The 22,620-nt window shown below is 43.2% G+C and overlaps 1 long non-coding RNA gene and 1 other non-coding gene across 5 annotated transcripts; one reads left to right on the forward strand and one right to left on the reverse strand.

The window, feature by feature from the left end:
• Positions 1 to 15,655: 15,655 nt before the first annotated feature.
• trnak-cuu (transfer RNA lysine (anticodon CUU)) lies at positions 15,656 to 15,728 on the reverse strand. The gene has a single exon. It is a non-coding gene; the product is annotated as a tRNA-Lys (tRNA).
• A 201-nt stretch (positions 15,729 to 15,929) lies between these two features.
• LOC125742101 (uncharacterized) lies at positions 15,930 to 21,940 on the forward strand. 4 transcript variants are annotated; one of them, XR_007398013.1, is made up of 4 exons: positions 15,930 to 16,424; positions 16,988 to 18,870; positions 19,180 to 19,293; positions 20,466 to 21,940. It is a non-coding gene; the product is annotated as an uncharacterized LOC125742101 (long non-coding RNA). The 4 variants fall into 4 exon arrangements; XR_007398014.1 differs by lacking the exon at positions 15,930 to 16,424 and having other exon boundaries at positions 16,431 to 17,219; positions 17,694 to 18,870; XR_007398011.1 differs by lacking the exon at positions 16,988 to 18,870 and having other exon boundaries at positions 15,937 to 16,424.
• Positions 21,941 to 22,620: the final 680 nt, after the last annotated feature.

The raw sequence follows: 22,620 nt of genomic DNA on the forward strand, positions 1-22,620 counted from the left end.
TTGGAACAACATTGAAACAGAAAGAAATTATATTCCAAATTTCATTCCTTTTTATATTGTAATTCTTAAACGTTTTCATCTTGAATGAAATTAGCATCATCAGGTTATAGGCTTGGGCTGACAGTGAGTACGGAAAATCTTTTGTGTCTATTTCCTGCATTCTCCTGAGTGAAGAAAAACTATTGTACTACAGTGCCGTCTCAGAAGTCAAGATGACAAAGCACAATAAATGTCCCAAAACTCCATATGCAAATTATTCACTTCATCAAGATTGTGATGAACAGGTCTTGTTACCCCAAAAGTCATCTGGCACGTGGAGCATTTCTGTGATCATCTGTTCTGCGAGAAATCTTTATAAACTGAATTGTCAGAAACAGCTTGCACTCTAAGAGGTTATGTGAGGGTAGAAAAACTAAAGCATGTTTTTTTGCCTTCCATGGCCCCAAGTTAGTTACATCCATTTTGGTTTCAGACTTTGACACATACTCTGTGCCTGGGTGCTGGAAATGCTGGCCGTAGTCCTCTAGAACACTGTATAGCTGGCTAGTTTCTCGGCATCTAGAGATGGTAGTTACACGGTAATAAAGGCTCAAAACTCCTACTCAAGGCTTGGATCTGTGTGTCAACTAACAGGCCCTAACTCTACACTACAGTCATGTTATTATTCTAAATCTTTACATATGGCAGAATGTATTTATTTATTATGTAAAAGTAAATTTTATATATTTTACGTTGTTCAAAGTATGTCAAAAACAACTTATTTTGAGCACCATTTTCTCCTGCTAAAAAGGGGGTGGCAGATGTTACAACAATTATTTAGATTATTACGATGAAATCAGAAAAAAAACAGCCCTGTAGAAGAAAGTTTAGAGTACATAAAGTAAGTCAAACTTACCCAGAATGCCATTTCTTGAAAACAAACTTCCTTATAGATATTGTAGTAAAGCGGGCTGCTCAACAACCCATGTTTATTGTTTTCTTTGGAAAAAAACTGTAAATGTAAAGCACAGCATACAAACCCACTGAGCCACAGATCTCTCCAACACACTTACAGTACATATCACAATGTACTGATCTCATTAATTAGTGAAGAAGCAAGTAAGCAGGATAACCCTAGATATGTCACAGTGGCTCAGGGGGCACGCTCATATCCAGTCATACTTTGGTTGTGACTTCTTTAGTAAATTGAAAACCTTTACTACAGTAAATGTATGCTCTCCATGCAGTCTCAATTACTAATAAGAAATCTTTGTATGTAATTTGACGAGAACAGCAGTCCAATGAGGCCAGATGTACAATAACAAGCATTTGAATTCAAAACAAATATTTGCCATTTTGTTATTTTAATATTTATTTATTTGTTTTTTTTTTTTTGTTTGCTTGTTTTTTGTGATGTATGTCTCGATGCTGTCTTGCAGTCATACGCCAACAAAGTACTTGAGCTTCTGGTCCTTCAAAACAATCACCAGCCACGGACCAGACAGATTTTAAGTAGGGCACTACATCTTGAAGGTACTGCCACCTTTTGGATCAATATGGTAGTACCACTGCCGAACGGGCTTCACACACACATTTGTTTTTTCAGGCTGCAGTAATCTGTATATTTAATGAGTAAAAAGGAGCACATTGCAGGAGCCCTGAAATAACAAAGTACATTCCATGTAATAAATAGTCTCCCCCGGGAGAATTTTCTCGGGCATGTCTTGTGTCATACCGAGAAGAATGAATTGGACTAATGGCAGGATGACTTCCCAGAGGCCTTTCAGTGTGGGACTCTGGGAATAAGATGCTTCCTGTGAAATGGAATGAAATGGACTATGTATTTGTGCCTTGGTGATTTGTTTCACAAAGATTAAACTTGTTTTATGGCATTATGACATTGGCCTGTCCATGGGCTTCAGGAATTATACCTTTTTTTGAGGCTTAGTAAACTGAAGGGTGATGTTATGTGCAAGAGTTACCCGAAGAGCAAAAGTCGAGGATTGTTAATTTTACAAAGTTTCTGAACTAACTTTTAAAACTCATATACAGTAAATGTCTCATTGTCTGACTATATATCTATATGTTTTTTTTTTAATATAGTAACAAGCCTGCTTTCACAAGCACTCTCAGAATTGTACAGCTTCATAATACATTCATGATATTTTCCTCTGACTAAACTCTGTAAAAATCACTGTTGTTCACTATAGAGTGCTGCAGCAAAACAGACAAAAGAGACCATCGAAATTAGCAGAAAAAACTGTCCTGTAACACTTAACATCTATATAAATAAAAAAAAAACAGAAAAGGACACAATGGATTGTGGTCCAAACAGTAATTATGAAAAACATCATTTTTAAATGTGTTTTTTGGCAACTGTATAGTGTATAATAGGTTATACATAACATGGTGTATAATTAAAAAATGTATAAAATATGCATACAACACGGTGGTGCAGTGGTTAGCACTGTTGCCTCACACCTCTGGGTCCCAGGTTCGAGTCTCTGCTTAGTTTGCATGTTCTCCCCATGTCGTCGTGGGGTTTCCTCCGGGTACTATGGTTTCCCCCCACAGGCCAAAGACATGCTGAGGCTGATTGGACTTACAAAATTGCCCATAGGAATGCGTGTGTGAGCGAATGGTGTGTGAGTGTGCCTTGCGATGGGCTGGCCTCCCATCCTGGGTTGTTCCCTGCCTCGTGCCCATTGCTTCCAGGATAGGCTCCGGACCCCCCGCGACCCAGTAAGATAAGCGGTTTGGAAAATGGATGGATGGATGTAAAGCAACATTTCAGTCATGAATGTTTTCTATGCATTCTACCTAATACCGGTGCCTCTTGGAAAATATAATAATATATTTTAATTGAAAGCAAGTTAAGTAAATTCCTCATAACAGCTTGTAATTGGCTGGTGTGCTGAAAACCAGATTGCTAAGAGATATATTTAAAAAGATCTAATTAGTTATAAACTATTGAGCACTAATGTTGTAAAGTATAATCACAATGGTGTGGAAAGCCAAAGTTGTTATTTAAAATGCAAATAAGGTCGTTTAGCATGCTGAACAAAGCAGTTTCCTATGCAATACTGAATTTCATATTTGGGAAAACAAACCAGCTCTAAAATGATTCACGTGTTTATGTAATGATGTTCCATTGTCCTAGACCTCTTGTCCTGACTCTCCGCATTACAAATATGGTTCCCTGCAGATCAATATTCATTTTATTTTATTTTCCCCAATTCAAAACTGAATACGTTGGACTTCAGGTGCAGCAGGACCCCCACAGGCAATAAGAAATGATTATGTCAGGTTCTTTAATGATGAGGAACGAGAACTTGATATAACGGAGAACTGGGTACCTGAAAATACTTCTGTAGGTTTGTAGCTACCTGCCAGATGCTAACACGTCTTTTAATCTCCCTGCCTCACAGAAGGTCGTATGAAGGTCCGAAGTTCTCACATTTGGTGAATTGCCTTGTCATTGTGGAAAACTGAAAGCTGCAGACTCACGCTACCGGCCTTTTACGCCACATCGCCCTTGTCCTTGCTTTTCTCTGCTTAATGGTGCATAACCTTGTTTCTAATCGTGCTACAATACTGTACACTCATTATAGTAAACAGTCACGTTTGATCAGCTGACATGCACATTTTGTATGACGCGTGAATTTGATCTCCGTTGAGTAAATGTCTGGCATGTTTGTACATGTTTGTGCAGTGTTATTCTACCCAGTTCTTGAATGAACAGTGACCAGTGGAGCTCGGTCTACGTGTAGAAGGTACTGTGCGTTTTAGCCCTGTATTAGCGCAACAGTTGCAACGAGGGCAGACACGACTCCAGATTACATACAGGGAGATAATCACACAGAATGAAATAAGAGCATAAGCAATGAACCTCTACAATCAGTGCTCATTTATCTTTTTCAAAGAGACTCTTGAAATGTAGATAAAGGTCTCATTGATAAGTTAAAAAAAAAAATCCTTTGGGCAGTGACACTGACAGCTGTAAGTGCAGTCTGGCACCCCAGCCTCGCAAAGGGAATGTCACGTCTCGTGGATTAAAATATTCAGCCAAGGCGGTTTTGGAATTAATGACAGTCTGAAGATGGTGAGATAATTTTCCAATTACCTGAACTGACAATAAATCCTTGCTGCTCTTGATGCATCAGAAAATGTGCTGAATCTCTGCTCACAGTGACAGGCAGAGAATGACATATGCACCAGGAACATCTTAGTCATTCTTCCCTGGATAAATTAATTCAGCATCTTGTAGATTCTTCCCCCTTCACTTCAAAGTAAGTTGACAGACCCTATTGTTTCTCCTTTTACGTTATGGGTGCCTTTGTCTTCCACTCATTAGTATGATCAGTAGCTGCTGGCATCCATCCCTTACATTTACAGTCTGGCAGCAGGCTGAGCTACACGCATAATAAAAAATAAAAAAGTACTATATAGGTCACAGACATATTCAGCTTTCTGACACATCCACCTATATCCTGTAAGTAACACAGTGGGATTTACATAAACAAACATCCAAATAGATAGATAGATAGATGGATGGATGGATGGATGGATAGATAGATAGATAGATAGATAGATAGATAGATAGATAGATAGATAGATAGATAGATAGATAGCTTTGTCTCAACAGCATAGGCTGTGAGGTCTAAATTAGGAATGATAATTAATATAAGTGATATAACCTGAATGACTATTAAATGCCGTTAAAATGTCAGACTTACGTAGCAAAACTTACTAACATAAGCTTAAAATGCCGATTCATACCCTAATATGACAAAATCTTTTATTCAGAAATAAAGTACATTACATTTCTTTGGTACTGGCTGTAGTAGCACTGTGTTGGATTTTGTCTGTTATCACAAGATTACGTAATGAAAGGGTTCGATCCTTTTCTCGGAGCAGAGGCAGCATGGAATCCTCAGGCTGGTTATCAATATTCTTAACCTGCTGCCCTTGGCTGTTTATAATCATAATCGCTCACTGCATATGGTATTGGAAACTGAAAGAGCATGTATTTCAGCCCTTTTCTGTATCCCCTTGTATGGGGTCCCTGGTGCTCAGGATTTGGCAGCCTCATTGGTATGGCCCAGGTTTGATTCATGCTCAGGGAATGCCGAGTGTCAGCTTTTGTCACAGGTGGTGTGTGGCTGAGGGGGTTCGGCCTCAGTGACTCTCATTGGGAAGTTGCCAGCTGGAATCCCAAGCTCAGCTCGGGATAATCCCATTGCCATTGGGACCCAGAGCAAGGCCCTTAACCCCCCCTCCCAATCAAAACAATAAATAAATTCATATTGATTTATTTAGTAAAATTGTGTAATATATGGTTATGTACAGTATTATATATGTTTCCATAATAGGACTAGAGCAGTACCTCAGAACTCAAACCTAATCTGTTCAGAACTCGGGATCGAATTTTCCCCATAAGAAATAATGGAAAACCAATTAATTGGTTCCCGGCCCCAAAAAATTATACCTAAATATGTAAAAAAAAAAAAATTAGCATTTAAACACAAAATGAACAGGATAAAACAAGAAGAGCATATACTAAACACATCTAAGCACTGTCACGAACGGAATGGGTCGCTGGGCGATTGGGTGGTGGCACGGGTCGGAGAGGGACAGGTAGGGACAGGAGGGACAAAGCAGGGAGGCCAGGGAGAGAAGGAGGGGGAATAAAGGGGAGCCCGAGGGAGCCCCAACGGGCAACGGGAAGCAGCTGGAGGGGCCGCAGGCGGCCGGAGCCGGAGGGGACCCCGGAGGGGCCGAGTAAACAGGGCGAGGGACTGACGAAGGGGCCGAGGAGGGAGCTGGAGGGGGCACCAGGGAAGGGGACGAGGGAGCTGGAGGGGACCTAGGCGAGGGCAAGGAGAGGGGTGGAGCCACCGCAGGACGTCCTCCGACGAGCAGGAGGTGGGGGACCCGCAGGCGACCGAGGAGCCGCCGTTGGGGAACCCGCAGGCGACCGACTGGACACTGGAGTGGGGAGAGAGGCAGGGTGACGAGGCCGCGGAGGAGGACCCACAGGCGACAGCCGACCCGGAGGACCAGGGCCCGCAGGCGCTGACTGAGTCCCAGCACGGGCGAGGGAGGGGCAGGGCAAGAGGGACCCCAGTCCTACGTCTGTGTCCCCTCCCCTTGCGGGACACAGACAAAACGACCCTCGATTGGGGTCAAGGACGCCGGGGCGAGGGCAGAGGAGTCACTGGGGGCAAAGTCACAAGGGCAGGCAGCGGAAGGGGCGCCTGCTCGGGAGCTGCAGGCTGCTGCAGGGGGGGCGCCTGCCTGGGAGCTGCGTCTACAGGCACAGGGACCGCCTGCTCGGGAGCTAGAGCCGCAGACAATGGTGGTGGCTGCTCCGGGAGGAACTCAGGTGGTGGCGGCTGCTGCTCAGGCTGGGCAGACAGCGGCGACGGCTCCTGAGTGGGTGCCGCAGGCAGAGGCGGTTGCCCCTGCGTTGGAGCCGTATGCAGAGGTGGCTGCGCGGGCGTTGGAGCTGAAGGCAAAGGGAGCGCCTCAGGCGTGGGAGCTGAAGGTAGCGGCTCGGGCTTTGGAGTCGTGGGCAAAGACGGCGGCGGGACTGGAAAGTTCTGCGCGGGCAAGACGAGCGTGGCATAATGGCATCCCGCACCGCGCTGGCCCCCTTATTGGCCAGCCGTTCGGGCCGGAAGAAATACCGCTCTAGGGGCGGTGGCAGGTCCGTGGCGGCTGGCCGCTCTCTCCGGATGGGGGAAGCTGCCTGTGCAAGCAACTTAGCAGCGCCGGTGACGGTAAGGTCGACCGGGGAGTCCTCCAGTTCCCCGGTTGCGAGGGAAGCGGGGACGAGCGCGCATGCTCCCAGGATTATCGTTGAGGCGACCGCCGGCGACTTCGTCCGCTTCTTTCGCCGGGTTTTGGTGGCGGCGGGAGGCTGCGTCGTCTCCGTTGGGATGGACGACGGGGACACAGCTTCCGTGCCGTGCGGTACAGCTAGCCCAAGTCTCCGTTCCATGAGCTGCTGGGCTAGCTGCTGGAGGCAAGCACGTACCTCCTCCAGGAGGTGCTCGCTCTCCGGTGGAGGCCTCTCCATCAGGAGATCAGCACTGCGGCTGGCGAACTCCAATGCCACAGGGTCCTCTTGTACCTAGTACCTGGTTCAGCCAGTAGTAGGTTTGCTGCAGCAGACCGAGATGCTGCTCCTCAGTCTGCTGCCGCGCCTCCTTGTTTGGGTCTGTCATTCTGTCACGAACGGAATGGGTCGCTGGGCGATCGGGTGGTCGCACGGGTCGGAGAGTGAGCGAAAGCAGGCAAAACAGGCAGGATACAGGGCAAACGGGGATTTAATGGGGAGATTCGGGACAAGGAACATTCGACGCCAACTAACATCAATGACACACAAGGGAAACAGGTAAGACCAGGACTTAAAATAGGACAGGACTAATCAAAGTAATCGGACACAGCAGGAGACGATCAGGGAAGCACATGTGGGTAATCAGGGGGCGTGGCACAGACGAGGAGCGGACGAGCCGGGCATGACAAGCACATTTATCAAAACAGTCATTTGTAAAGTAAGAAAATAAATGTATCCAAAAAATGTGTAAAGTTAAAAAAAAAATTGTACAACTATTGCTTAACTTTTGGTGAGCAAATGATATGAAGTACAGTGTATTACCTGATACAGTATTTTCAATAAAAGCACTATCACCAACAAACGATGCTATCGCAGCGAATGCGAGGCTGAGACTGAAGCGTCACCCTTTGTTTCCGCTGAGAGACGTGCCGCGTGACTCATTTCCCCTTATCTTAGGTCGGCGTTCATGGTTCGACTTCTCAGATTCAGATCGAGTTCTAGGTCATTTTTTTTTCAAACTGGTTGGTTCGAGTTCTAATGAGTTTGAGTACTGAGGTACTACTGTATAGATGTTATGATCCCTGACAATTCAGCACAGCACTTGCTTGAGTAGGTTAGGGATGTTTTCTTTTGATGAGGTGAATTTGATGATGACCATTCGGTGATGTTTCTAATACGACACAACATCAGTTGGGTACCCCGGCTTCATTGGGTGTTTCGGCCCTTTATCACAAGACACCCTCAGCCGAGGCAAACTCACCACAGACTGATCAGACCTGGGTGTGTGTCGCCTGGTGCTTAAGTGGTCATTTGGCCACCCATACTAACTCCTTTCACTTCAGCCACAGCCAAGGTAAGATCCTTAACTGCCTTTTGGCGACTGTGGCAAGTTCCTTAATTGACTTGCACTGGGCCTGTCCTCTGATGCCCACTTCCTTCAGCAGTGTTGTAGTGCAGCTGGCTACAGAATTAAGTGAGAGGGCTAGCCTATCACACCCTTCCCATCTGACCCTCCTGTTCCCTGCCTAGCACGGTCCTAACGAGCCACACCTTTTAACTGTTTGTTTTACCTCTCATTCCTGCCCTTGTGTTAATCACTCCAGCTGCCTATTGTTTGCTCCCTCGTCAGTCTTGTATACAAGTGCTTCCTAGTCCTGTGTTCCTCAGTTCTGTTGTTGACATTATACTCTACTGTAGCCTGTGCCTTTCCTAAACCTCAGTCCACAGTTTTGATCCCTCGTCATCCAGATCTTTCTGATGCCTTATTCTTTTAAGTTCAAATAACCATCCATCCATTTTCTGCCACTTATCCAAGTCCGGGTTGCAGAAGTAGCAGTCTAAGCATGGATGCCCAGACCTCCCTCTCCATAGCCACATCCTCTAGCTTCACTGGAGGTATACCAAGGAGTTCCCAGGCCAACCGAGAGATATAATCTCTCCAGTGTATCCTAGGTCTGCCTTGGGTTCTCCTTCAAGTTGGACATGCCCAAAGCACGTTCCCAGGGAGGTGTCCAAGAGGCATCAGCTGAGTCCTTTCAATGTGGATGAGCAGTGGCTTTATGTTCAAACTCCTCATTCTATCTCCAAGGCTGAACCGAGTCACTGCAAAGCAAAGCAATTTCTGCAGCTTATATCCGCAATCTCATTCTTTCGGTGACTACCCAAAGCTTGTGACTATAGGTGTGGGTAGAAACGAAGATTGACCCATAAATCAATAGCTTTGACTTCTAGCTCAGCTGTTCCTACCCATGATACAAAAGCACAATGTCCGCATTACTGCTGTTACAGTCTTTCAGCTGTGTGTTTTTTTTTTTTTTAAATTGGGTTGCTGTTTCAAGTGTTCTAGTTTGGCTGATTAACTATAGCTGAAATTAATCACCCTCATGGATGACCCTCCTGTGGCTTTAAATAGCCTACACAATTAGGACCTCTGATCCTCAATCTCTTGTTGTTTACTTGCTTGTGAACCCTAATAGTCAAAGAAGACTGTCATTTTTGGGGTGTGTGTATGTGTGTGAGAGCGGGTATACCTATCCTTATGGGGACACAATGTCCCCATAATGTGATAAATATCCGTTTTTTTCCCTTATGGGGACCCATGGTTAGAGACCTGACCAACAGGGACTAGCCCTCGAGCTTATCCCCCTGACCTGGCTTTAGGGCGGGGCCCCAGGCTGCCTAATCTGGACAAGGTTGCATGGTCCTTATTATTTATCACCAAGGGGGTCTTTCTGAATTACAATTTGTCTGAGAAATTAAATATGGATCATAATATGATTTATACCATAATTTACTGAAAGTGACAGTATCGGGTACTGTTTGCAAGTTGCAGTCACATTTCAACTACAATTATGTTCACTTTGGTCTTTAAAGAGAAACATGGTTTCCTTGAATCTGAAGCCCAGAAATATGCCAACACTTAAAAACATTACCGTGTAAACAGGCTGTTTGAGGGAAGATGTTTTTCCAGAACAGCTTTACCGATCTCAATTTAACAGCTTCTGTCACATTTTTCACTACGTGGCTGTAGCCTGTTTTCGTACATTTTGCTCCATCACTATTCGTTCTCGGTCCCACTCGTACACTGCCATACTCAGTTTCCCCCCATTTCTACCCACGTATTCTCGGCTGTACTTAACTGCACGGTACAGCTTACCTGGTTGACATCTGGTGATCAGATTCGCATATTAAAAGTTAACCAATCAAAAAGAATATTAAATTATTTGAGGGATACATCATAATCCGGACAAGAATTTTTGCTGCTGTGGAGAATAACCATAATAAATAATATGTTCATTTCTATACCTGCGCACCATATAAAAAATATAATAAAAATATTTCAGGTTCTGTATTTGTTACTGATGTTCAAATTAGTTTTAGGGCAATTTACTGCTCAGGACAAAATATGCCCACCAGATGTATTAATATTGCAATTTACACATAGTCATGATATATAAGCTAGTCTTACTGTGGTGTTGGGGTCGGCACCGACCCGTTTGTAAGTTTTAAATGCATAAAAGCACCACATAAATTTGTGTACTGCATCAAGGCTTTCTGACTTTCTGACTTCAGGAACCTCTATTTAAACAAAATAATAATAAAAAAAAAATGTGATCAACATTATAACAGTTCTGGTGTTGGGGTCGGCCCTGACCCCTTTTTAAGTTTAAAATGCATAAAAGCACCACATAAATTTGTGTACTGCATCAGGAACCTCTATCTAAACAAAATAAATTAAGGCAAGACATGCCCAGACATGTACGGCAAGATAAGACCAATTCAGTTTATTTATTTAATTCACCTGAGGCTTATTTTACCATTATTTTTTATTGAAAATGAGAAGTATGCTGTCAAAAGAAAGGTCCTGAAAGCCACACCAAAAATATTAAAACCAATCTTTTCATGGATAAGGAAACTTAACAAGGTAACCAAGAGGTAGGAAACAAATTGGATGATAAATAATTGTTTTGACGGTATTGTATGGCTAATTTAATACACGGTAAACCTGGTAAGCGTCAGGACCACTAAGGTGGCTTCGGCACAGGGCGTAGACAGTGGGTCACGGACTGTCGAAGCAAGAACTGTTGCTGATGACTACGTGGCAGGAGCAGGCGTAACTGCTGGAGCAGACAGGACCATGCACTGGCTGGGAACGGCCTCACTGGGGTCAAGCTCGGGTAGCTCAGGATGGGTAGCCACCCCTCCTCCTGGGCCGGACTCAGGCACTGCGGCGGTTGCAGTAATGATGTCCTTGGGACTGAATTCAGGGATTACAGTGGCAACAGCATCAGCGGGGCTGACAGAAGCAGATGGGACTCGCTTTCTTAGGTTCTAGGAGAGGATAAACATCAGTATTGGGTGGCTAGGACTCAAGGAGTGGAGACGAGTTTTCAGGGAAAGATGAACAACCCTGACAGGCTTGTGTCCAGCGTTGCAACATCTGCAACGTCTCTCAAATGCCCCCTATCACTGGAGGATCCGAGGTCGGGGTGATGAGTTGTAGTCCCTCCCCTATACAGTCGATCAAGGTGATGATCTCTGGCGAGCCCTTCAATAAAAGGTCCTGGAGCAACTCCTGGTACAGCTCAAGGAGACTAAAATAACCAGATACAGAGATTTGGTGAGACAAAGGGGCTTCAGATGACGCGAAGATGGTGATTGGCATGGTTCTGTGTGGTGAGGGAGTAGTGATCTCAGCGATTGCTGAGGCTCTCTGCAGTGAGGAAGTGGCATAGAGTTCTGTGATCTCTCGAAGCTCAAGGACGCCACATTGGATGGTCGATGACTTCTTCTTTTGATTAGACTGCCTGGAGGAAGAATCACTCTAACTCCAGTAGTAACTGATCCCCCCGATAGAGCCAGAGCTCCTGGAGCTCGTCTATCTCTTCTGGGCCCAACGAGCAAGGCTTTGACAGGTCCTCAGGCAAGAAAGCCGGGCAGACAATCTCCAGATTGGGTTGGGTGGCTGCCGATTCCACTCTAGTGCTGGGCCAGTACAGTCGCGGGTCACTGAGATGGGCATTCTGAGGTATCAACTGTGGGAACTGAGGGAAATGATTCTCCCAGATGCATCAAAGAACAGCCACGGGGTCATCTGTGCAGTTCAGTCAGCCCCGTCAGGTGAGCAAGGTATGATCCAGAGGCAGGCTGCAGTTTAGATTTCCCAGAGCTGGGACACGTAAGGTAACAAGGCTGGTTAACAAGAGGGCAGGAACAAGACAAGATGTAAAACAAACAAGACTCAGGTGTGGCTAGTTTGGAGCCATACCCGAGGGAAATGCAGGGATTGGACATGGAGGGCAGGGCTGGATGTGACATACTTTCACGAAATATGTTATAAGCTTGGGACAGAGTCATTCCTATACAATACTGTTTAAATAATTCACTTATTGGAATCAAGTAATCCACTTACATTGTTCATTTTTGGTCTTTTTATACACGTAAACATACAAAAAAAAATTAACTATGCTTATTCTTTTTTTTATTTTTACTTTACTTTGATAAGCCTACTTTGCCTTGGGGTAACCCGTGTTCTTCTGATAGCTACCTGAGGCTAATGTTGCGTGCACAGAAAACATGACAGGTAAAAGAAAGTCCTTTTCTATCGAAGACAAATATAGTCTCATCAAAACTTGTGGTAAACTGGCAAAAACGGCAAAACTATAATAAGCTATATTTCATGTGCAATATTGTACCGTACTGAAGCACAGAGCAGACTGAGAAATAAAAACAAGAGAGGCGGACTGACAGGAAGTTCTTTATGTTACTCCTTAACACAAAAGCCGTGCATGACAGGGAAACGGGGGGAACGCTACACACAAATGGCGAGTAATTACACATTGGCTAAGACACGTGAGAATCAGGCAAGAACCACAGTTAAAAGCACACACGACAACTGGATGAACAGCACAATACCTACACTAAAAAGTACAAACAGGGGCTATATACAAGACATACACTGGGCTATATATACACACGCTACTGTTTTTTGGAAAGGGTCAGTAAAATTATGTAAATAGTGACGCTGTCTGTTCTGCTACCTTATATTCATATAATAAATATAAATGTCAATTAGGTGGTAATCTACCTGAGGCATAAAGAATCTGTAAAACTCGGTTATACTGATCATCCACATATAGTGATCAATTTCACCCAGAAAGACGTGATCACTATAAGCAGATTCCACTGTACTTTTATAAAATCATAGGATTCTGAACTGTACTTCACCTGGCTATTTCTCATGCTAGATATAACATTAATGTACTTACAGTACATTTGCAAATCATCTGTTTCATGTTATCCCTATATTATAATTCATTGTTCACATTTCTTGCATCTGGATCTCTCCTTTCTACACAGTGGACAGTGCACTTTATATTGCGTTTTATTATGTTTGCTGTCTTGATGCATTCACTTGAAATACATGAACTTTGGAATTATATCTTTTTGTAATTTGAAAATTTGTTTTCTTGTTTAATCATTTGATTATTGTGAATAATGATACGGAAATAAAGAAATAACACCTCAGGTTGCTTTCGCTTAGACAAGATGGGACTTACTTGAAAATGAGTTTATTATAATCAGTTGGATATGTGTTTGCACAAAAAACTGTTATTTTGTTATTTTGATATATTGGTCTGTCACAGTTGCCATAGAAACAGCAGCATGCTGTACTGCTAACATGCAGATTTCATATTAATATGGACTCCCAGAAAATGTAACACGCTAAAGCAAACCTTGAATTTTTTTCTGACACTTACAAATTGAATCAGAGAACAGCAAGAAAAGCAAACGGAAAAGGACTATAGCTGATTAACGTCCACGCGGTGCAGAGAGGGCTGAAAGCGAGTTTTCGGGGAAAAAAATAGATTTTCAACTGCACAAAGATGACCGGTTAGATGGACACATTCACCACATATAGTGAAGGGGGGGGGGGGGGGATGTACAGGTCAAGGTTTAGTCCTCCTTGCTGTTAGCCAAAGATGCAATTCTTTTAAAAACTTTAATAAAATTATATAATTTTATTCATGCATAGTATATATATATATATATATGTGTGTGTGTGTGTGTGTGTGTAAGCTTTGATAATTAGATTCAGATTTGATTTTGCAGCTTTATGGAGGGCAAACTGCCACTTTTTCATCTTCATGGAAGCACAACCGTGACATACATGCACTGGCTTTTAGCTAGTCAGTACAGCAGGGGTGTGGGATTGAGCCCCATTTTGGGTATCGCTGCCTGCCATTTTTAGGGGTGGCGTGTGACTGGGTGATGCGAAGGAGTCGTGTCCTCTGCAGAAAATCACATTTTCTTTGGGCCCCTAACTGTACAATACACTCACTGGCCACTTGATTAGATGCACCCATTCAACTACCCATTGTAGCAAATATCTAATCAGCCAATCATATGTCAGCAGCACAATGTATAAAATCATTCAGATACAGGTTAGTAGCCTCAGTTAATGTTCACATCAAACACCAGAATGGGGAACAAATGTGATTTAAGTGACTTTGAACATGGCCTGGTTATTGGTGCCAGATGGCTGGTAGGAGTATTTCAGAAACTGCTGATCTGCTGGGACTTTTATATACAACCATCTTTTAGATTTACAGAGAATGGGCCAAAAAAGAAAAAACATCCAGTGAGCAGTGATTCTCTGGGTGAAAATGCCTTGTTGGTGACAGAGGACAGAGATGAATGGCCACCCTGGTTCAAGCTGATAGAAAGGCGACAGTAACTCAAATAACCACAATCATGGTATGCAGAAGAGCATCTCTGAGTGCACAACATGTCAAACCTTGAAGCAGATGGACCGCAGCAGCAGAAGACCATGCCAGGTGCCACTCCTGTTAGCTAAGAAGCAGAAATTGAGGCTACAGTGAGCATGGACACACCATGCCTGTTCAGATGTATCTCAATTTCTGCTGTGACATTCAGATGGTAAAATCAGAATTTTGTGTAAACAACATAAAAGCATGGATCTGTCCTGCCTTGTATCAACAATTCAGGTTGCTGCTGCTGGTGGTGTAATGGCATGGGGGATATTTCTGGGCACACTTTGGGCCCCTTACTACCAGTTGAAAATCGTCTAAATGCCACAGTCTAACTGAGTCAGCAAAACACCGCGCTTTGTGGATTTGACAAATCTACAGCTACTGCATGATGCTATCATATCAACATGGACCGAAGTCTCTGAGGAATATTTCAAGAACCTTGTTCAATGTAATTCAACAAAGAATTAAGGCAGTTCTGAAGGCAAAAGGGGGTCCAACCAAGTACTCTCAATGTGTACCTAATAAAATGGCCAGTAGGTGTATCTGCGTCTCGAAGGACAGTGATACGCGAAAAGAATTCCAGTGTACAAGTACTCGTGTAAATGGCAAATAAGGTAATATTTCCAGTGATAGTCAGCATGTCCGTGCGCGGTCAAAGGTGTTCATGTCAAGACTTGTCTATGTCTGTGGTAAAATAATAATAATAATAATAATAATAATAATAATAATAATAATAATAATAATAATAATAAACAAACAAAAAAGTTAAAATTGCTTTTTACTTGTTTCAAATTGCCGTGGTGTTGACCCCTGATCATTAAACAATTGTATTTCAGAGCGTATTTGAATCGGAATCAACTTAAGTATACGCGCGTACAATGATTTTGTTTAATTTATTTGGACTTTATTTATATAAAGTATGGTGGCAAGCAAGCGAAACGGTGTCTAGAATAACGCGTGTAAAATTCGAAACATGTCTAATTAAGACTTTGCAGTAACACACCCCATGCGGCAACTCTACAAGGAACGGACTTTCTAGCCCCTACAATGAAAATATTAGCGCCCAACGTGGGGCTCGAACCCACGACCCTGAGATTAAGAGTCTCATGCTCTACCGACTGAGCTAGCCGGGCCACCATTGCTTTGCTTTTTAAACTTGAAAGTGGTTAAAGTTCCAGGTATCTTAAAATCGTTATATAATATGTTTCAATAAATGAATAATAATAACAAAAAAAAAACACGTACTGAATATTTTTACTACGATAACGCCTTACGTAAAAAGTACTCGAAATGAAAACCCGACAGTAGATGGCAGCAACTGCCTGTTTCAACTCTTTGATTCAGCTGCCATTACAGGAAATGAGAAAAAAAGTTACCTGAATCTGCAATCGCTAATGGAGACATAGCGAAAAGAAGCAAAAGAAGTCACATTGTAGTAATCTGAAGTGCCTGAGATGCATATGTGAGGATGATGCTGGTTATCTAATGACAGACCGGGATCAGCGATCTGCCCTGCTGTTCATTGTCCCTGGCTGTCTACGGAGCTGCAATGCACACCATTGCATGACCAAAATGTTACGGGAGCCTCTTTCTAGCTAACTTTGTACCAGTAGACTGCAAAGTCAATGAGGCAGAATATGGCAGTATTAACTACCTCTGTATTTTTTTTTAACAAACTGTTATGGTGATCGGAGGTCACCGATTATGTATTGCAATCGATCGCAAATAAGGATTTGTTGCTGTCTCTTTTGACACGCTGCAAGCTGTCTTGAATCAAAACTTTAATCGGGATATATAAATTGTCTTGTGTAACCTATATGGCACTACAGGTAAGCACATAAACCAACTTTAAAGTACCGCTGAGCTGTTCAGTAATTTTTGTGACAGTTTTTCTGTGTTGCCTTAAATATGTCGGACCCTTTTCCTAGATGTAAAACCATGCATTATTTTATAATTATGTGCGCAGTACTTCGCTCGTTTTTAAGGTGACCATAATTCTAATCACTTTTCTGTGAACCATGAAAGGACCACTAATTTTAAGTTGTTGTTCAGGTAACTGCATCTGCTTACTACCGTTATGGTTGAATTCTGTTTCTTATATTGCACAAAACAGCAACGTGTATCCTTTTATATAAGAGCATCATTTAAGAAATTTTCTCTTTTAAATGAGTTAGTGTGGACCTTCAATCTGCGCTTGACATTAACTGCTTATATCTTGCCATTCAGAATTAAATATAAAGGTGTGCTTAAAACGTTTTTATTAGTTAATTTCTCAGTGTTATAGTGTTTTAGATACAAGTGTTGTTAGGTGTGCACTTACACTTCATGCACTTTATGATGCAGTGCTTTTAGCTGCAGCTTATGCAAATCCAGTGTGCTTGCATTTCCTTAGCAGCATGGGACTTTGGGCACTGCAGTGTCTGGCATTAATGAAGGAGTTAAGACGGTAAAGATCAAGGATCGAGAGGCTGAAGGAGAGAAATGTTCAGTGTAAAGCCTGCAGGGTATTTGCCCAGAAGGCTGAAGAGTTCAGCAGGGAATTTAATGAAGGAAACAGCCTAAATCTGAGGGTGTACTGCCCACGAATGCCACAGCCAGTGGAATTCACACTGGAACACACACTGGTAATTTATGCATAACTTGGTGTTCTAGCATTCTTTACATGAGCCCATTGTTGTTTAACAGTTTAATTCTTAACATTAGAATCAATTTTCAAATTAAAACATTCACATTGAAAGAAGTGATATTTCAGTAAGGAGCTACACATCCTTAGAGGGAAGGTGATGCAGGGCACAGTTGCTACTTGGTTCATTTTGTTAAAAAAAATTGCCAGATGGCTCAGAAGATAGGAGGTGCAGTGAGTAGAACTAGGGTCCGTCTGTGTGGAGTTTGCATGTTCTCCCCGTGTCTTCATGGGGTTTCCTCCAGGTAACCCCCCCCTCCCCCCCCCCCACAATCCAAAAACATGCTAAGGCTAATTGGAGTTACCAAATTGCTAGTAGGTGTGAGTGTGTGTGTGTGTGAGTGAATGGTGTGTGAATGTGCCTTGTGATGGGTTGGCGCCCCATCATGGGTTGTTCCCTGCCTTGCACCCATAGCCTCCAGCATAGGCTCCAGACCCCCCGCGACCATGGATAGGACAAGCAGTTTCAGAAAATGGAGGATGGATGGATGGGAATCGACTAGCGGCAGCAGCAACAACAAAGACAGGCGAAACAGAGATGCGTTAATCTGTCAGTGATGCAGCAGCCTATCTTGATATGCAAGAGTTGTCTTTTGGAGGGCAGGACAGGACACAGGACTCGGCTATAACAAGGGCAAGTACAAATGGTTGACTTGAAAGCACGGCACGTTTGTGGAGCATGTTGAAAATTCTACAGTATTCTGTTAGCTGCCAAAACTATTCTAAATGACCTCATTTCGGCAATAATTAAAAGTGACATCAGGCAAGAGGTGGACGTGGCTCCATATTCTTAGCAGATAGACGAAACAACCGAGCTGCCATTCCCAGCTGCCTGTTAATGTGCGTAACTTACTGTAGATGGTGGGAATGGGGAAATCCAGGAAGGCCTTTTCCGGTTTTCCCGATGTTTCCAGTCGACACATTATTGAGGCTATTTTTAAGTTGCTGCAGTCAGAGATGTCTGATTATAGCTTTGCGGAGAAGCTTGGTGCACAAGCCCATAAGGCTGCTGTCTGCATGACACCTGATCTGAGTGGCTTACAAACTAAAATGCGATTGGTTGCCCCCGCTACAGTCGTCTCGCACTGTTTTCAGTTTACCCTCTGCCAAGTACTGAACAGCATCAGCAAAGATAAGATTTCCTTTGTTACTCTCGGTAGCTTCAGCACTTACTTTTTTGTAAATTAACCAAGAATGTCACAATGCTGGAAGAATCTGAGTGTTCTAAAGTGCCAAGAATTCCATGCGCATGTTGGAACTTCCTGTCTAAGATCATAAATACAGTAGCTCATAGAGACAGCCCAGTGGATAAGTGTCACATCATCGATCACGCCACCATGGATGAGCAGTCTATAAGCTTAGCAGATAGACTGAAGACAAAGCTAGAAGATTTAGAATTATTTGTTTGTTTTGCTTTTTACATTTGAGCAGATGTTCTCAGGGAGATGCTGTGCTCAGTCTGCTGCAGACAGAAGTAATGCATGATTCTTTGGGTAAAAGCATTGTGGAAAGGGTCATGGACACTGTGGAGGAGCTGTTGTCAGAGGAGGCATTCGAGAGGATTTTCAGTAGAGCGGCAGACATTACAGAAGGTAATGAGGTCTCCAGACAGGTTTATGAACAACTGCACGACTTCATGTCAAAAGCCAAACTGGTGAACGGTATCAAAACCTTGAATGTTTGAAATTCGTGGAACTCACACCATCCAAAACAGAGTTTATCCCGGCAGCATTTCAAAGGCTCAAAAACAACTGTGGCCACTCCTTTGACCTGGCAAAGCTGAAGTCAAAGTTATAGGTGTTTTATTTTGATGATGAGCACTAAGCTCTGTGAGTCACTGCATTCACTGCCAGCACTGTCTCTTCTCTGGAGAAACAATATTTTGCCTCTTTCCTCCACAGCTCCACCCCTGCCTCTCTGCTCCTGACAACAAAAGCACCACCCTGGCCTCACCCCGGACCTGAGACTAACAGCACCACCTGTTTGTGTCCTCTCTCTGCTCCGGGTGACAGAAGGTAACTGAATTATTGGCTAATAATTTTTTTCTATGCATTTTCAATCACTAATTACCTGTAAAAGTTCTTTTTTTTTGTTTTACAGACAAAACCTGTGATGGCTTCTAATGGCTAGATCCAAAAAAGAAAGCCACATTTACAGGAAAACACTGTGTTTTTACACGTACAATGATTTTAACCCAGCTGCAGGCAGAATTGTGTTTTTTATGAATTAATTTCAGATGTATGTATTTTGTTCTGTTTTTCCCTATAAATTAGAGCAGGGGTGTCAAACTCCAGTCCTGGGGGGGGGGGCCGGAGCCCTACACAGTGTTTGGTTTACCCTCGTTTACCACACTTGATTAAACCACTTGTGTTAATTACCACACAGTTCTTGAGCTGAATCATTTGTGGTAGAATAGGAAAGAACTAAGCTACACAAGGTTCCGGCCCCCCAGGACTGCAGTTTGACACCCCTGTATTAGAGAATATGCAGCACTGGTTTGAGTAACACATTCTGTGACGTCTAACACCGTTGATGAGTATTTTATTATTCAACCTTTATGACAAACGTTTATGGAAAAAATTGACTGTGTTTAAAAAAAGTGCAATCTATTATTTAAATATATATATGTTTTTTTTTACCTCAAGATATTATAGAAAAGTAAACAACCAATATAGTAACATGATTCAAAGCATTGATTGTCTTCTTACCTCAGTTTTTTAGCCCACCAGCTGCCACTGGCATGTCTGTTGTTTGAAATGCTGTTAGTAATTTGCAGCTTGCTTGTACGTTGCATATTTCACCAGGATCATTCACACCCCACCCCCCACACTTGTGTATATATCTCTGTACATTTGTACATATCTCTATATATTTTTTTTATTTGCACTTAAGACCTTTGGTGTGTGTGTAGACAACTGACCTACCTGTTGTTGTTGTTCTATATTCCTTTTGCATAAGAGCTCTGTAACACTTAAATTTCTCATTTCTGGGATAATAAAGGTTTATTCTATTCTATTCTATTCTATTCTATTCTATTCTATTCCATAAAATACTGTTCTATATTTTTCCTAATGTTCACTAACAATATCATCTGCAAAAACCTGCTTACTCATCAATGGAGTTGAAATAGGTAAAGATTTAAGGACAAATTACAATGAGATTTTTTTATTTTTTTTTGTACTTACAGATAAGATCAGTGGGATTTGTCCTCTGGGCTGACCTGCAGGGTTCTGCTGGTCCTGGACAAGCACATGGTGGGGAAACATGGCTTCAGCCTGGGAGTGAAGAGGCAGCAGACCTTGGGCAGCACTGATCCAGCATGCCTGTCCTGAGCACCAGCCTCCTGCCTGTGGTCTGGAGAACGCTGGATGACCTTCCACCACTGCCCAGAGTGTCAACAGCGCTTTCAGTGCCTGGACAATTGGAGCTGTGTGCTAACGGGGAGGCTGTTGGGGGCCAAGGAAGGGGAAGAATACCCAAGGGTGGGGGCACAGTGTACCACTGTGTGAAGTGTGGGAGATTGTTCCAGCAAAAAGGGGCACTGAAGACGCACCAGCACAACGACGAAGACTTTGACGCAGCCAAACCAGCCATTTAACAGGATTCAGTCTTTGAAGGCTCCCCACCTCTGAGATGGCAGTGAGAATAGCATGGCGCAGCGGTGGACTGCAAAGACTGCTGGGAAGGGGCACACTCAGAGTGGTATTATTCCTGCAGAGGCTGCAAACTGGGTTTTAATCGGCTGTGCACTGTGTGACCACCAGGGGTCGCACCACAGTGGCCTACAGCACAGTGACACCCTGATTAACAGCATCAACTATGGAAAGAGCTTCCAGCACGCCATGGAACCTGCTACAAGAAGATCTTCAGCCAGGGGGGCCCTCTGATGCTACACCAGTGAAGCCACGTCAGCAAGACTCCTTATCAGTGCAAGTGCTGCAACAAAAGCTTCGGCCAGGCCCAGAACCAGAAGAGGCGCTGGGGGCGGGACACCGGGAAGATGCCACACTTAGAAGAGCAGGAAGACCTCCAGCCAGCTGGGTGACCTGAGAGTAGAGCTTCAAGAGGAAAGGAAACCTCAGCTTCCTGCTGGAGACCCCGTTTCCGAGACTGTGGCCAGAACCTCGGCTAGCTAGCAGCACTGAGGATGAAGCAGCTCACCCATATGGGGAAGAGACCTTCGCGCTGCTAGCCATGCCGTTGGACATTTGCCGGCTCTTACAAACTATACACTCACAGCTGTCGCGCCGTTTGAGTTTCTGTGTTTATTGGTTCTGCCTGTGAGCAGAGTAAGCATCAGTCATAAATATGCAAGAGGGTGCCTTCTTGTTGATCCTGCTCGGTACGTTGACCTGCTATTTGTAACCCTGATAACTTAAGTAGGTAATAATGTACATCGAGACACCAGAATCTGAGAGGACAGCTTTGGATGAGCTATTCATATTGATTATCAAGGATATTGGTCAATGATTTTTGTAGCAAGTCAGTATTCATGCATAACTCTATCATTATACTTCTTTGGAGTAAAGCTACTCATATACTATTACTTGGATCATTACAAAAATAACAGCTCTGCTTGACATGCTACCAGAATCTCAGCTCATTGCATAGTGCCTACCCAAGCAAATCCAAAGAAATCTTTAAATGTTTATATTATTTGAACATGGTGTTGACTCCGTGCCTGAATCTGTACTATTCTTATAGAAGAAAATATTCTGCTATTTTAATTCAAATGCAACTGTAATTGAAACTTTAAGACATGGATAGTGTAATAGTGGAACGGAAAACAGCACTACTGTGTCATTTCAGGGATTGTTTAATTGTCATAAAGCCAGTCCAGACTATAGCACTGCCGTAACTGAAGAAAATTGACAGTAACTGACGGAACTAAAGTTACATTCTTGGCGTCTAGGAGGCTTATTTGTGACCCTTAGGCCAGAGAGAATGAAAACGATATTTGTAGTGTGATACAGGGTGAAGGACAAGTAGGCACCCAGGTGTCTGAAGACTTACGCTTGTATAAAAGTTGTCTGTTATCTTACCCTTTTTTAATATATCGCGCAAATAATAATAAAAAACACTTAAAAAGAAATTCTTAGTCAACAATAAACAAAAATAAGACCAACTATAAAATATATTTGTACAAATGATAAACATACACTGGCAGTTAATATGTACATTTATTTTTATTTAGCTGATGTTTTTGTTCAAAACAACAGAGAAGTGTGGATCGGAGAGAAGGGGCGTCGTGTTCCTGGAGAGCCTGGAGTTAAGGGCCTTGTTCAAGGGCCAGGCGGTGACGTCACTCTGCCAGTCACGGGAGCTGAACTGGCGACCTTCCA

Source organism: Brienomyrus brachyistius, chromosome 5, assembly GCF_023856365.1.
Source record: "Brienomyrus brachyistius isolate T26 chromosome 5, BBRACH_0.4, whole genome shotgun sequence".
Classification (NCBI taxonomy): domain Eukaryota; kingdom Metazoa; phylum Chordata; class Actinopteri; order Osteoglossiformes; family Mormyridae; genus Brienomyrus; species Brienomyrus brachyistius.